The 8994-nt window shown below is 34.3% G+C and overlaps 1 pseudogene; it reads right to left on the minus strand.

Moving 5' to 3' along the window:
* Positions 1-7662: 7662 nt before the first annotated feature.
* Positions 7663-8445, minus strand: LOC101599826 (annotated as a pseudogene).
* Between the last annotated feature and the right edge of the window lie 549 nt (positions 8446-8994).

Consider the following 8994-nt stretch of genomic DNA (forward strand, 5'->3'; position numbering starts at 1 on the left):
GAACAATTGGCTAAACAAGAAAGGGTGCTGTTTTCTTGATGAGCCTAGTACCAGCACAAGGGTGAAGGATATTAACACAGAGAAAAATCAACTCCTACCAAATCAAATATCCAGAGACCCAGATGTCTTCACTGAAGAAGACCAAAAATGAACCCAACATGGCTCAGGGAAATTTTGTGGAAGAGGGGGCGGAAAGAATGTCGAGCCACATGTTGGGTCATGATATGCAGAGACATTTATCCTACCCATAACTGTGGGCTAACTCCAGAATACATGACCCATATACCTCAACAAGGAGGGGCCAGGGGGAGGGGGTAGGACATGGATGACCCTAACAATGGTACCAAATTGATTGTATTTGCTGAGTACAAAACTAATTAATAATAACAAAAAAATTCTATCTGATAGCCATAAAGCCACTATACAGCCATCCACTTACACTAACATATCTATATAAATACAACTTTTTCCTTTATTGTTAGGTAAAATAATAGAGATAATTATCATGCATCCATCACTTAAAAATCAAAAATAGTCTATAGCCAAATCACCCTGAACATGTCCCATCTAGCGTAAAACTCAAAATATTTCCGCAGTTCTAACATCCTCCTAATTGAAGATTTATATTTCTTTGTCAAATTCTATTGAAATCATTAATGACAAGTCATAATTTTCATCAGATATGTCAGAGACAGTAATGTTCTGGACATATTGTATCAACAATGGACTTAATTACTGATTTCAGCTATAATCATAACTCCATCACAGAGCTAATGTTGCTGGGGTTCTCCCTCAGAACAAAGGATAATAGGCAGAATTTCAAGGGTTTAGTTAATGAATTAACTGTAGAAAGGATGCACATTCACTTTTATTAATCCAAATATCAACATGAACTTTTTATTATAACTTATATTTGTTGATTGCTACTGAAAGTTCAATGCATTTTTTCATATGTTAAATTTTAACAATAGTTTGAAGTGATTTTAGTAAGCTTTTATACAAGATCAAAAATTACATCAAATATAATTATTGCTAAGCCCTTATGATTCATCAGGAATTTTGAATATGCTAGTCATTAGAATGATGCACAATGTCCCTAATTACAGTCAACAAAATTTATTTATCTTGTATAGTTACACATCCAAGTAAACCATTACATAGTTATGAGCCAAATGTCATTATTTATTGAATCTTGCTGTTTATGAGATGAATATTAAAATGATTGGAAGATATACTTTCTTTGAAGAACACAAATGTGGATGTATTTTAAAGAGCTGAACTGACAATAAAGTGAATGCTGGGTATTGCACAATCTAAATGTTTACATATGTGTATGCTTAAGAGCCAACACCACTATGAGGGAACACAGTATAGTCAAATCGCTAAAATAGTTCCACATGGGCTATCGCTGTTTCAGCTTCGGGCCATCCTAGCATCTCTGTGTCTAGAGACGACGGATATTACTTATGTACTACCTACAGATTCCTTTACCTTTTCTAGATTGTTTTAAATTCGGTAGTAGATGCATATTACTTTGTCTGAGTCCCTTCACTCACAAAGCTTGACATTTATCCATTTTATGGAATGTATTGTTAGGCCACATTATTATGGTTTAATATTGTACAAGTGTGGCAAAAAGTGTTTTCTCAAAGGCCCCAGAGGAACAAACCCAAGCAGCTCCTCTGCTTGTCCACGGTGCACATTCGAGTGAGGAGCCTTCCCATCCACTGACTGAGCACAGCAGTGTCAGAAGTCACGGGCTATTCTCGTGTATGTGAGGGTGATGTATTCAGTACGCGGTGACTGTTTAGCAGCTTCTTTGTTAAGTCATTGTAACCTACACACTCCCGGGTTGTCCATGTGAGTTTTCACTTCTGTATGTGAATGTGCTCAGACATATATCTGCTCTAGTGAAATCAGCATATGTTATGTGGATTACAATCTGTTGATTTTAGAAAGGATAAAATGGAGGCAAATCACAATACAGGACTCAAAGCCAAAATAGAATATTGCGCATGGCAGGTCAGAACATAAATCATATTTGGTTATGATGTTTATGGACTTTCTATTAATATCTGTGAACTACTTACATCATAAACAGCAGCTTTTTGAAGTAAAAAAAAATAAAAATATATTATATAAGTGTGTACACAGTTTATCAATTTTTTTTTGATGAACTTTTGGCTTGTTTCCAGTTTTTGACCTGGTAGAGAAAACCATGTACAAATGTTTAATATAAGCATAATTTTATTTTTCTTGAGTAAATATCTAATAGTACAATTGCTGGATCATCTGATAGGTAGATGTTTTCCAAGAGCTGTACTATTATATTTTCTCACCAGTGAGAATGAAAGTTTTAGTTTCATTATGTTGTCAGTCTCTTCACATCTTTGTCCCCGTGTGTGTGTGTGTGTGTGTGTGTGTGTGTGTGTGTCTGTGCAAATGCACGTGGGCCATATGGGGATCAGAGCACAACCTTCGGTGTAAGTCCTCACCTTCTCCCTTGCTTGAAGCAAGATTTGTCTTGTTTTTCACTTTGACACTGGAAACTTTGGTCTTGCTGGCCTATGACTCTGCTTCCCACGGCTGTGGGCACATTGGAATTACAGAAGCATGCAATACTTGCATCTGATATTGTGTGGGTTCTGAGGATCTAGACTCTAGTCCTTGGGCATTTAATCAATGAACCATCTCCCAAGACACTTTTATTTTTTCATATTTCCCACAAATTGTATTTATTTCTCTTTTGCCTGATATGTGATATTATTAACATCATATTCTGAACTTATTTACATTTCATATCACCTTTTTAGTGAAATGTACCTTGAAATATTTTGAATGATTTTTTAATTGGTTTTTTTATTGTTAATTTTGAAATTTTTTTTCAGAAATTATAGTTACAAATACTTTGTCAGGACCAGTGACTTGCAAATATTTTCCTACATTTCACAGTTACCCTTCATTCACAGAATGAAATATTCACAAAACATTTTAAAGAAGAGCTTTTCAATTTCTATGAAATCCACCTTGTCAAGCATTATTTTAGTGAGTTGTTTAGGGTTTTTTGGTATTTAAAAAATATTGTAAGGTAACAAAATTTACAATATTTTTGTCACATGATGTATATTTTGTATTTTATATGGAAACCTGTAATCTAATTTCTGATGAATCAAAGACAAGTTTGTTGTGTCTATGAAATTTTCTAATATGTATACTGACAAGATTATAGAGCTGGGACACGCCGTTAATCCCAGCACTATGGAGGCAGAGGTAGGAGGATCATTATGACTCGAGGCTACTTTGGGACTACATAGTGAATTCCAGATCAGCCTGGGCTGGAGCAAGACCCTACCTCAAACAAAATAAAACAAAAACAAAAAGTTAAAGAAAGAGAGAGAGAGATTATAGTTCTTAAATTCTTTCTTTCTTTTTATTGCTTTCTGCTCAATTGAATTTTCAAATTAATATGTAATTAAAATTGAGGCAGTTTATAGGTAAGAGTGCCCCAAAGTGAATAGTTTTCTCTTGACTAAAACAGGGATCATCCTTAGGCTTATAGGGGAAAATCTAATTCAGAAAGAAGGGTCTGGCCTTTCCTTATCTCTGCCACCCAAGGGAGTATTTCTACTCCCTACCAAGAAGGCCCTTCCCAGAAAATCAAGATTGCTGTGAAGATTGGTATTTTCTAGAATCCCCTACCCCAGAATCTGCTGTTAGAATTAGACTTGCTAAACCAGCTACTCATCCATGTGGCTCATAAAAAAGTGACCTGAGTTTTGACATGGGCTTTTCAAACCACCTCTTGGCTCCTTGGACAAAAGCTGTTTTTCTTCCTCCCCTTAAGCTCTCCTTCTCTTCAAGCTCTCTCTCCTAAAGTTATAAATAATAATAAAACCTTTCTGAACCTTACTTATGATCTATGGATTTCATTTGTTGAATTCATAAGATAAGAATCTGGGAGCCCCCCAAAATATTGATGTGTTGGCTATTTGTATTAGTGCATTTGTGAGGAGCCCCAATCCCTGTATCACATTGGTGTACTTCCAAGGATCCCCAAAATTCCTCTATCCAAATTTTATTCCAAACTCATCTATATGTGTCTTGAAATGAAGTACTTTTTATTTACCAAATGGCATTTGCTTTGCAAAAGTGTGTTACTACTCTGGATCATTTGCATTTCCCTAGAAACTTTTGGAGTGGTTTATAAGTTTCTACTAAAATACACCTGGATATTTTGGTGGACTAAGATTAAGTATGAAGATAACTGGGCAGTTTATATCACACAATAGGGACTTTTCTGGTTCATGAATATGGTGTAGCTTTCCTTATCAATAAAGTTTTATAATTTAGAGGTGCAAGTCTTTCAAATTGTCATATTTATTCTTGAGATTTTCACCCATTTGAAGCAATTATAAATAGTATTTTAAATTTAAATACCTGCTCATTGGTAGGTATTATAAAAATATAACTCAGTGACTTAAACTGATTTTATATTTTATCATTTGTTAAATACATTTATTAGTCCTTACTTCACTTTTCCACAGAGATGAACATATGTCCTATAAATAAAAAGAAATTTTCTTATCTATCTGAGTGCGTTTTGTTTATATTTACCTCTTGAAGGCACTAGATAGACTCTTCAGTTCTATGTTGAGTTATCATGCTGAGAACAGACACTCCTGTCCCCTCTACCTAGCTTCACTGAGTCTTCAGGATTTTTACCATTGGTTTGCTAATAGCTTGGAATTTGTGTAAATGCTTTTCTAAGGTCGAGAGAGTTGCCTCCTGCTCTTAGTTTGCTAGATAAATTAATAATGGATTCCATAAATCTTGTCTAAATACAACTACTGAAGGATTCTTTGGCAAGTCAACATATTTAAGACCATAAACCTTTCAATTAGAATTGATGGAAGAGTTAGGAAATCAGGAAAAGACTTTTCTGTTAGTCAAACGATAAAGCAACTCATTTTGGATAGACTTATGGATCTTGATTTGTCAAGAGATAACTTTTTTATTGCTATTAAATAACTCTATTATTGCTTATTAAAAGAGTAAATGTTACTTTTGAACTGACTGGAATAAACAGTATTTTAATAGATTAACAGCAGTACAGTTTTATGGTATTATCTTGAGCTTAAGTCATATCTATTTTCCTTCTTTTTATTTTCCTGACTAAGAATTACTTCAGCCATGCTTAACTGGCATTGAATGGATTTAGAAGTGACTTTCAACTCCAGTGCTAAAGTGTGTGCTAGTTCTAACTGATTTTAAAAGACAAAAAATAACACATAAATAAAATTTGCATTAATATAAAGTTGTGTGAAGCCCAATTAATGTTTAAATCATTAGTAATCTTAAATTATGTCAGACACTTTCCATGCCAGAGAATTAAGAAGTGAAGTCCCCATTACCAAACAATATTGTAGAAGGTTATTTTGAAAGTATGTATTATATGTAGTGTCTCTTGATGCATGTACAAAGGAATTTTTCATAAAGGAAATCCATGTGATTTTACCAAAGTAGTGTTTCAAAAGACCATTAAACTGAATTTTTCATAAGCCGTATAGCTAAAGAAAAATCTAATATTCAAGCAAGGTAATTCATAATCTACTCTAATACATGGGAGACTAGAGAGTTAAATATTATAGAAACATATTTTTCAATGCTTTATAAAAATGTAAAGGAAGACTTGTTTTTCACTTTTATTTTTATTTTTTGGAGATTTTTTTTATGTGAGTAAGAAAAAAAAAGCACACTTTATATCCCTGTTAACACTAAGCCATATTTCCACAATGTGTTTCAAAATACTTAGCCAGATCACCAATCCAAGTCACTACCTTAGCTCAATTATTCACTAACAGTCAATTGACAGAAATCCACTTGAAAGAACACCTAGAGAGAACTGTATAGGCTGTATATACTTAAAACTTAGTCTCTCAATATTTAGCAAATTTGCTTAAAAAGTACTATGCCCATTAGTTTATGATGCCATTAATATAAATGCATGATTTCAAGCAATATTCCATTCACTGTGAACACAAAACTTCCCAAACGACAAGTTATGGGTTGTGGTACAGTAATGACTGAACTTCTGGAGTAGTACTGTTCAAGTCAAAACAACAGGCAGCCTTGGAAAGGCATCAACTATACACACACTCTCTCTGTACACTACTACTTCTCACACTGTTCTGCACAAACTTGTCTCATAATATAACACATAGTATTTCCTCAAATTTGAAAAGTAATCAAAATAAATGTGTTTGCAACTTCATTTGAAAATAACTCTTTTAAATGAAAAAGAAGCTCCTCATGTTTGTTAAACCTGGCCAAGAGTTGGTTTTACATGTTTACTAAACTACATGGACAATTTTGTTAACCTTTAAAGCCTCAATACAAGCCTGCCATCAAGACCCGTTATGAAAAACCTTACCCAACAGATTATAAATCTGCACATAAATTCTTTTTTTTCACAAAAATCATAAGTATTTATTATTAAAAAAACACATTATTGAACTAATGAGTCAGATTTATCACCCTAAATGGTAAGAACAAGGCTACTAAAGAAACAGTAGAAAGAATGTTAATGGAAATGAACAACAACAAAATAATTATAATTAGCTATTTTCAACAATTACATAAATTCTTAACACACTGAATTATAAAAATCCAGAAGCATGAGTATTCATCAATACCACTGGGACAAGTAAGTTACTGCAAATAATCTAACGTGCATGTAAATCAAACAGAAACTTTTGGAAAGGGAGCATAAAATAATTACACTATTTTTTATGCCTAGTTAGTGCTGTGTAGGTTAGATGAAAAGACTGAGGAACAATCAAACTATATTAAAGATCATTTTCTAAGTAGTGTGAACAATTTCCCAACACAAAGATAAGCAAGAGCCTATGACAATAGTTTTCGTGTAGTGTAATGTAGTTGTTAGTATGAGGTATAATCTGTAAGCAATTAATATAAATATAAATAAGGGTTACCACACTATATCATACTTTGTGACTAAACTTCTCAGGTAGCGTAGTTTGGGGAGAGGATTACAAGCAATGAGAAGAGGGGCAGAGCAGGTTTCTAGTAGGAACATCACGTAGGTGCCCTGTCATTATTACCATGTGTTTAATAACCAGTGTTACAAAAAGGTAAATCCTATCCAAGTATGCTGGCCCAGAATATACTTTATGTAATAGCATAGTAAGATTATTTAAGTATTATTAATGCCTTACTGCATGTATATGTAGAGATACACAATCAGTTATGCATATCAAAAAATTATAAACAAAATCTTAAAATGCTTTTATCTCATTTTGGAAAAGTCAACAGTACAGGTGGAACTATGTACTACAGAATTTTCTAAAATATCAAAACTCAGGGGTGAAACCAAAGAAAAGATTACTGTCTCTTTAGTATATGCTTTCGTGAAACCTCAAGCCCACTCTTTCATAGATTTATCTGAAGAGGATTGTGATCCAATGATTGTTTAGCAGCAATTTTACCAAACTGTAAATTATTTTATTAACAGGCATTATAAGCAGGTAACACTAATCTTATTTAGAAATCATAAATTGCCATACCAGTGACATACTGCTCATGAATAACTTAAAACATATTTCCCATTTTGAAAGGCAACACACAGGACACAAAAACCTATACCAAACAAAAAGCTATAATATGGATACATGATTGATGTGTCTAAATGATATATACAGTACATGATGTTAATTATGTAATGAGTACATTTTTCTAGATGATTCCTTTCATGCTTCACTCTCCCCAGAAACTGAATTCTGAACTTCCTCTTCTAAAATTGGTACAATCAGGTTATTCTTGGACATCAAATTATATTTCATCACAAATTTAGTAAACCGATGACATAAAAATGTTTCATTTTCATACTCATCAAATATCTGCCGGTGATGAAAATAAGCATGTGAAAATGTTCTGTAAATCCTACAGCATACAGATCCTAGTTTGGCTACAGATGATTCTTTTATGCTCACCCTGCTAGGAAAATATTTATTGCTATTCAGAAGGCATGCAGCACCATCAAGAGTATGTCTTGTACAGTCTATAGCAGGACACTCTTTTGGAGTTTTATGAGCTGCACAAAGAAAAATCCATTGTTCATTTGCTGTCATTTGAGTACATGTATTTGGATGGCATTCACTCTGAAGTTTCACAGCAAGTCCATTTAGGTCAAGGCAGAATTGCCTTAGATGTTCATACTTCCATACACCTCCATGTTGGCCCTTAGGTGGTTCAAGAATTTTGTCAATATTGGAGCAATCCACCCTATGTTCTGTTGAATATACTGCTCAACGGCAAGTGTACTGTCCATTTCTTCAAATGACTCATCAGGCCAATTATAGAAATCCTGCGCCTTCATGCCTGCCCTGTTCCGCCTTAGCACTGCCATCCCCTCCGTCATGACCATACTGCCAGGGTCTGGGCAACTGGACTGCTTTTCACTTTTAGCTATGCAGAAATGACCTGTGTGATAGATTTGGTTAGGACTGTAGCAAGTTAGTAAATGCCTTTTAAAAGTGATCACACTCAAAATTTTATGTTGTGTTTTAATATAATAATTATTATTCTCATTAAGTAGAAACTTTGTATGGAGGCATCATATGTTGATATCATTGTTTCCCTCCTTTCTGTCCCCACACCACTGGCGGACCTCCTTAGTGGAATTTCTGGTAGTCACCATAAGGTGGTAGGTTATGAGTTATGAGAGCAGCAGTCTGTCATCATGGGGAGGCCTTTGTCTCTGCATATTCCTTCCCACCCTGTGGCTCCTACATTCTTCATACCCCATCTTCCACAAACATCCCTGAGACTTGGTGGGTGTGATTTGATTTTACTTTAGTACTGCATTCTCAGCAGCTTCTGGATTACTGCTTTGGTGCATTTTTGAGTATCCTCAGTGTCTGTCTGCATCGGCCTGGCCCATGTTTTCAGGTTCACCATGGAAACAGCACATTTGCT

The sequence above is a fragment of the Jaculus jaculus genome, chromosome 13 (genome assembly GCF_020740685.1).
Source record: "Jaculus jaculus isolate mJacJac1 chromosome 13, mJacJac1.mat.Y.cur, whole genome shotgun sequence".
In the NCBI taxonomy this organism is placed as follows: domain Eukaryota; kingdom Metazoa; phylum Chordata; class Mammalia; order Rodentia; family Dipodidae; genus Jaculus; species Jaculus jaculus.